The 8,073-nt window shown below is 42.0% G+C and overlaps 1 protein-coding gene across 1 annotated transcript in view; it reads left to right on the top strand.

Annotated features, from left to right (window-relative positions):
* The first annotated feature begins 589 nt into the window (after positions 1-589).
* The window catches only part of arhgap35a (Rho GTPase activating protein 35a), a 68,570-nt gene continuing 61,086 nt past the window's right edge, over positions 590-8,073 (top strand). The window contains exon 1 of the mRNA XM_077565728.1: positions 590-1,283. The gene's annotated coding sequence lies outside the window, so the exon portion shown is untranslated. The remainder of the gene's footprint in view (positions 1,284-8,073) is intronic.

Raw genomic sequence — 8,073 nt, 5'->3', positions numbered from 1 at the left:
TCCATCCTTTCTTCTTCATAATATTGTTTTCTTTGCATTATTGTTGTTGTTGTTATATATCTGAACACATTTGTTTAAAAAATCTATATATTTAATATGCATCTATTTGTTCCTGTTTTGAACCACATGTGGTATATGTACAGTGCTTTAAAAACAGATTTGAAAAAAAAAAAGGATTCGGTATTCATAAATTTATACTTAATGATACTACTACTACTACTACTACTACTACTATTAGTATTATAATTATAATTATTATTATTTTAATTATTATCACCATCGTCATTATTATTAGTAGTAAGTATACATTTACGAATTACAAATATATATATACATTTTAAAATCTCAGTTTTTAAATTACACGGCGCATTTCCTTTAATCAGTTGTCTATTATTACGAATAAGAGGATAATCCTTAGTAGTGGACTCGTCTCACTTTAAAAAAAAAAAATGTGATAAAACATTTCCAAACTGTTGGACTGTAAAGGTATGTCAAATGGAACGCTCACAATGCATTCAAGAGTGTTGATTATTGGAGAATGTGCGCGCGTGCGTGTGCGTGTTGTAATGGTGTGCATGAACCACTGGGCGAGACTGTCTCTCTGTGTTGGCCGCGAAAGAGGAGGGGAGATGCTGCCTGGAGTCAGGAGAAGGGCCGCCGCCATTATTGGGAAACTGACAAAAAAATAAGACTTTACCGTCACACATTTTTTTTTCTAGCCTGTCAGCAGCTCAACAACACCAGCGAAGAAGACGGGGAATCCAACCGTTTATTTTTCTTTTCTTTTCTTTTCGTCTCTTTTTTTTTTTTGCTCCGCCGGGATCGTTGAAGACAGCTCGCCCCTTTTCCCTCTCCTGGCCAATCTTTTATTTTGGACATAACAAAGGAAATAATAATTGCTCCAAACAACGTGGTGGCGAAGCAAGAAAGACAAGACTCTCGAAAGGACGCTTTTAAAGCAGCAGACCATCCGTTTCCTCTCTCTTCCTTGTTCATACGTGTGTAGAAGACGACTTTGTGCGGCATTTTGGTCGCTTTCTCCCCCCTTAACTAGCATTCAGTTGTTGGTTAGCCCCCCGGCACACGCACGCACAAACGCTAATGTGAAAACTTCAGACGTGAGCGTACAAAGTGACACGAAATGGACACTTAGACGCTTTTCGCCTCCTAGAAGCGGATAATAATCGATGAGAGTGTTGGCGGGGAGTGTTTTTGTCTCTTTTTTTAAAAGACTGCGAGGAGGGAAAGGAGTGGACGGAATCCGGAGAGGAAGGAATGTTATGGTACGTATAGACTACTTCCTTTTAAATCTTCCCCAATCTGGAGTGTGCTCTACCCAAATATTGTGTGATTATCATCGTTTGTGCCACTTGTTTCACTGCAGTTCGCGAATGTAACAGAGTAAATCCCAATCCCCCGAAAGGCTTTTGTGATTCTAACCCTTTTCTAGTAATGATCATAAATCATGTAATAGGATTGATGCTTGTGTGTTCATTAATAGCTGATTCATGGGAAGTTTACAGAGGACAGGAAGGAGCTCAAAAAGCATGGACGCCATCCAAGCAAACATTCAAACAATTGGGAGCACAAGATCTGGAATGTATTGGTTGTGTCAGGCCTGTAGAAACACTGCCCGATGTGTGTTGGGTTTAAGGAACAATCGGGGGGAGGGTGGTGGTTGCTGCTGCATTTATTTAACTCATGCTTGTGGTTCTTATCATCCAAAATGAACCACAAAGTGAATTTAGGTGAGGCATTGTTTGATTTCAAGTTGTCACCAAACATAAAGAACTGAACCTGTGGATAACCTCAGTAATATATTCTATTATTTTCCAACTGATATGCATCCATTTCATATCATATGTCGAGCTAAGTGGCTCTCATATTTTATGGTAATGTCGCGGTAGACTTACGAGGGTGACCTCATGTTAACAATTAGCATAGCTATTAATCTATTTCGATACCAGAGCCAGTCAACCTATGTGTCATGCTTACTGCAAAGTGGTCATTGCACCCCCCCACCCAACAGCCACTCCCTTTCTGCGTCCCCGCTGGACATCTGGCCACTTCATTCCAGGAGACGTTTCTTTTACTGCCACACCGGTTAAAGATTGATGCCTGTGGATTTGAAGTGAGAGACCGGTGGCAGGTGTGGGCGGGGGCACACTGCTGTGTCATTGCTGAATCAAAGAACAAAACAGGAACTTTAATAGCAGATGAGTATGCTGCTGTTGTTTCCTTTCATCAGGCAACCTAATAGTTATTATAACCAGTGGAGGATTTGAAGAGCGTATTTTTGCGTGTTTAGTGTCTGTAATGTGTCACGTCCCAATAACAGCTCAGACCAAGTGGAAGAAAATGTAATTTAATGCTGGGATGGTCCTAAATCAAGTGAGTTCCCAATTTTATGGTGATTCACTAAAGCATATGCATATTTTACAAACCATGTTTCCTCAGAGAGTGGCCTTCAATGCTGCAATTAATTGCCAGATGCAGTTAGTTATCCACTTGAATAAATTAACACCACACCCCAAATAGAGAAGCCACCACTCTATATCCATACATTTACGATAGATTTAATTTGTTTTTGCGCATTATAGGAGAACAGAACATCAATACTCACTGAGGAGTCACCAAGATGATGTATAGCGCAAGGGCGGTAGTAATCGATTCATTGTTTAAGAATTCTGTTGTTCATGTGGAATTAAAGTTCCTCCTCGTCCTGCCAATCCTTAGTCTACAGTCAACTGAGGTGAAATGGAGTACACTAATTGCTTGCTATCAATAAGAGGTGCATTTGATTCAGTGTTAACTATTTTGCTGGCAAAAAGAAGACAAAAATGATGTCCAATGCAGGAAGTTGTGCTACATCAGTGCTATGTGGTGATAGGGTAGCATTAGCATGCTCAGCACTGCACTTGTTTGGAAACATCCGCGAAGACATACTACTAAGGAGTACTTTCTCGAGGAGTTGTAGCATTAATTTTTGTGTGTGGCTAACACTGCGCCACATTAGGCACTTTATGGCCTGGCATGAATTGGCCCTCCCCCACTATATAAGCACTGCATTCCTTTCCATTCTTATTAGCGGCTATCTGGTGCAGCTGCATTGTCCGATTAGCTAACAAAGCCTATTCCCCAAAAATGCAACTTCCCCTCGGATAGACTGCTGGCTTGGCCGCTTTAGAGTGCCTCATTGTCAGCCGTGAGTGTCCGCACGTCACACAGAGAACAAATATAAGACTGACGTTGGAGGGCGGGGGGTGGGGTGGGGTGTACAACTTAACAGTCTTCGGGCTGGTGTGGCAGCTTTAGAGCGCCTTGTTGTCATCCATCAGTGCACACATGTCACGGATGAAGGCAGAAGAGGAAGGTAAGAAAAAAAAGTTACAAGTCAGACGTGACAGAAAGACAGCGTGTCCTCGTTGTGACCTGGTGGGATCCTGTACATTGTACCATACGACTCGAACCTGTAGATGTGTGCAGACAAAGTAGCATCAATTTGTACAGGTTGTAGCAGTGGTGTTTGATTGACAGTTGAGCAGGACATTTAGGACACCCCCAAACTTTTCACGTTTTTAAATCCTCATATTGTATATTTGCTTGTTTTTATTCATTCAAATGTGGCAGGGTTGTTAGCACTGCTCTGTGCTGTATCAATTTAAGAATACATGTATTTTTTATTTTATAGTGATTTTAAAACAGGGATGTGATTTTTCCGCTAATTCGCGGAATTCCGCTTTTTTTATCCCCCCCCCAAAAAAAAAAAATCAGATTTTTTTTTTTTTGTAGTTCATTGTGTATGCACATGACTCCGACAGATAACATCTTCTGCTATAACAAATACATTTGTGGTATGCTCTAATATGAGTTACTTTTCATTTGGTCATGATACAATTATTTGTTCATGAAATTTGAACTCTTCAACATTATTTATGTGTTAACTTAGTAATCACATTAGTTAGATATGATGATATTCTCAGTGATAGTTTTTAAAAGCAAAGGCAGTCCAATGTTTTTGAATGTGACTGATTTTGAGTTGACTAAAACTGCCATTTTATATGGGATAGTTCAATATACATTGAAAATTTATGCTGTTGTTTTGTCTATTTCTTTGTCATGTTGAGTGCATTGAAAGTACTTAAAAACACGGAAAACCCATGAGCTCCGGGGGGCTTCGCTAGCTAGCCTAGCTGGGTGCCAGCGGCCCCCAGACCCCCGGCTAAATTTTCAGATAATTTCACTTTGGTCAAATCACATCCCTGTTAAAAAGATAGAAATAGATCATTTTCCCCATGGTTGAACAAGGAAATGTAGTGAAATGCCCATCCCGTGTTTTTTTTGTCCTTTCCAAGCAGATACTTTGACTCATCGTAGCCTACGGTACGTTTGGCAGCATTTTTTGATGAGTCTCCCTTTCACTGTGCTTAATCAACTGCCTTGCTAGTACTGTGGTGAGAAGCAAGTCAACACAATATTTTTTTTATAGTGGAACACTCATCTCTTTGCTCCCAGGTAAAATGTGTTAGCAGCTGTCAGCACTTCTGCTCCTTGCCTGATTGGGCTCATTGCAGCAAGGCAGTCACATCTCCAAGCAGCAGGCTACGGTACCCACTCACCCTTGTACCGTCTGCCACCGGGTCGTGTTGATCCGGTCCTGGGAGTGGAACTCTTTGCTTGGGATTAAAGGGAGGCTGGCTCCGCTTGTCAGGCTGTGGGCCAGACATGTGGATGCATACTCCGATTAGGACACTGGAAGTGAGATTAAGTCCCTCATTATCTGGACAGCTCAGAGTTTGGCAAGCGGGAAAAGTGGAGGCGTGTGCTCTCCTCGACGTTTTCTACAGGTTGAGAGATGGCCGTGTGGAGCCGTTTTAAATCACTTGGGCCTATTGAGAGCCGGTTATTTGAAATGTGAACAAGGTTGTTTTAGATTTGACTCCCATTTGGTTAGGGGCGGCGTGGCTCAATGGTAGAGTGGTCCGCTCCCAACTCAGAGGTTGTGGGTTCAATCCCACGTCATAGTAAGATACTGAACCCCCAGTTGCCGTGTCATCAGTAGTCGAATTTAAAGCGCCTTGAGGGCCTTGTAAGGTGGAAAAGCGCTATATAAATCAAGTACCATTTGAAAATGTACCCTCTAACATATTTCCGTGTCAACCCACGCTTTTTTTCCCCAGCCTGTCACCTGCTCAGACATTTGCATATTTCCCCCCACGAGCGAGCCTACCTGTCAATGCCACGCAACTTCATACGCCAGAGAAGGATCGCTTTCCCGCTCATCAAAAAATGGTCTTTTCCCCTAAATCTCTCCCACCTCTCACCCTTGTTTCACAGCAGAAGCTTGCTTGTAAGTCAGCGTAAGCCTGTGTTTGATGGAGAAAGGAGCTAATTATAGCAGGCAGCTTTGCAGTTTGGTGGTCCCGATTACAGTCACTCTTTGCTCAATGGTGGCTTTGTTCTGGTGACCGATTATTAGGCAGAAAGAGGTGCATTCTGGGACGATTGCATCTGAATTTCCATTAGAAAGTGTGCCTGCCTAGGTTGAAATGAGGCTCTGTTCTCTCGTCAATGTTTCACCCTCTTTGCATATTACAATTTCGATATAAAGACCTCTGTAGTTTGCCCCCTATTCGGCTTTAGAGGTACTTTAAACAGAAAAGCTGAAATATGCGCCAGGAACTGACCTCAAGTCAGCAGTTCCACTTGTGCCTCGCATATCCTCCTGGGAACGCAAATGACTATTAAATATTGCCGACACTCATGGGCTATGTAATAAATTGCTCGCTGAGAAACTTTGAATGGACTGTTAACAAAAATTGCACTTGCCCTATACCCAGCCCACCCTATAAAGGTATTGTTTTCCAATTCATATGACTTATTAAGGGCGATTGGTTGTACTGAGTAAGGCTTTTAGATATGATTAATGGTGTAACGGGCGGCTCCAAGGAAGTGAACACGATTAAAGTGGTCTTTTAAAGAAGACCCCACAGTGACACCGCTTTCATGGTGGCCTTGGAGGAATTGGACCAGGATGTACGATACAGAGTTTAGTAGTGATTCCTTGATGGGAGAAGTCCGGGTACGAAGCTGTACAGTTCGGTATGCATTTCTTGGATTTTCCATTTTATTTCCGCTAGGGCAGCATTAATTTATTGAATAACGTGAGTAATTAGATTCCACAAAGGTCAAAGCAAAATCTATGCCCTGAAAGCTTTGCTAGCGTGATTTTTTTTTTCCACACGGCCAACTAATCTTACTGCAGTAATCAATTTTTATCTGTCAGAATTGTTATTTGATTTTAATCAAATGGATCATTGGTACCGGCCGCCCCTATGCAACTCTCCCCGGGCAACGTTCAAACCTAATCCCTGTGTTGTTGTTCGCCCGCCAAATGGGCCGTGTGGAAACAGAAGAGCTACGAACTATGCCGCAAATAACCGGTGTTGTTGAACGGCTGCGGTTATTTTACCGTGACGTTTAAAAACCACGGTTAATCGTAAAACCGGTTAATTGCTGCACCTCTAATCGTGAGACAGTCAAAGATTCCCATCCCTAATGTTCAACATATTCACCAGTCCAAAAATGTTTAGTGCACATTGGCACTTCCATGCTTCTATACAAACAAAATATAACAAGTTCCATTCAAATATACTGTTGAGTAAAAAGGACCCTACTGCGTTGCATGAACTTTTTCATACTTAATTACTGAACAATTTCTATCCTTTCTCGCTTGTATGGTGCAATGCCAAACAATTTGACGCAGCTATCACCATCCCACCTAAACACTCTGCTCTGGAAATGCAAACCTAATGAGGGGGTTTACCTGATCCGAATTACACTCAATCTTGATGAACCCAACTTAACCGTACCGCTGGTGGAAAATAGCTTTTGACAGTTGGGGCAAGCATGATTGCCCCTGGTAGTTGTAAATAAGGTACACGTTGAATCATTGTGCCTTTCAGGAGTACAATAGTTTGTCACTTGGGTGGTTTTGACTGCTTTTCTGCCCTTGATACTTCTTTGGCCCTTAAAAGGTACAAATAGTTCCTTAGAGTTAAGTAATTGGCCCTGAAGGGTTTGTGTAGATTGTACCTTGAGGGATAGACATGGATTCTGACCGTACACCAGTAGGCGAGTCAGTCGCAGGAAAAAAGAGTGAGCGTGAGCAAACTGCTTTTGGTTTCTGCTTCAGGGCTCTGCTCCTGGTATGTGCCCTTTCAGCTTTGCACTCCGGGATCAACCAATCAATGACGACCATAAGTAACCCTGCTGCTTGGCTATTGGCCACAGCGGAATTCCATGACTCAGCGTGTCCGTAGATAAGATGTTATGATTGAGCTGCTGCCAGCGAAATGAGGCCACTGCCTGGAGTTCTCTAGGTTGGACTTTCGTTGCTTTAATAGGTCACGGAGACCCCCTCAGGGATAGTCACATGCATTTTAACAGTGCACATTATGGGTATAATAGTCTCGGATTGTTTTTGAGTGAGTATGCTCAAGAGACAGACCTTAAATCCTGATATGCTGTACACTTGTAATCAAGGATATTGTTGAGATTGTAGACATTTATTATTTGTCGTGTTTCTTGTAAATGCAGGTTCCCATCCCATCACATACTATTTTTAAAGAGTATGTTTTAGGCTTCTGTCATTCGATTCAGTGCTGGAGTGCTTTAGTTTCTTGGCAGACTCTTTGACATGAACCTGACTTGTTGCGTCTAAGGACAGATATTAAGGGGTGGTAGGACTTGTTACAAAGCTATTATGTTGAGTGTAATATGACAATTACACGTTCAGTGGGGATGCACTGATAGTACCCCCCTCCCCCCCCGAAAGCTAAGCTGCATTAAGAATTTTTTTTTTCTGACTATTGTTATATCAACATTCTGTATATGTGGCGATACCAGCTTTGTTTAATTATTTTAAGGTTTATACTGTGACACTGACGCTAAACGCTATAACAGTCTATAGCGTTTTGCATTATGTGTTGGCTTTAAGTTAGCAGACCTTTGTAAATATTGTGTCCATTTTCCCACGTCCCTTATCACATCTTGGAGTTTTCAGGCATTATC

This window comes from Vanacampus margaritifer, chromosome 5, assembly GCF_051991255.1.
Source record: "Vanacampus margaritifer isolate UIUO_Vmar chromosome 5, RoL_Vmar_1.0, whole genome shotgun sequence".
NCBI lineage: Eukaryota > Metazoa > Chordata > Actinopteri > Syngnathiformes > Syngnathidae > Vanacampus > Vanacampus margaritifer.
This window is presented reverse-complemented; position numbering and strand designations above follow the sequence as displayed.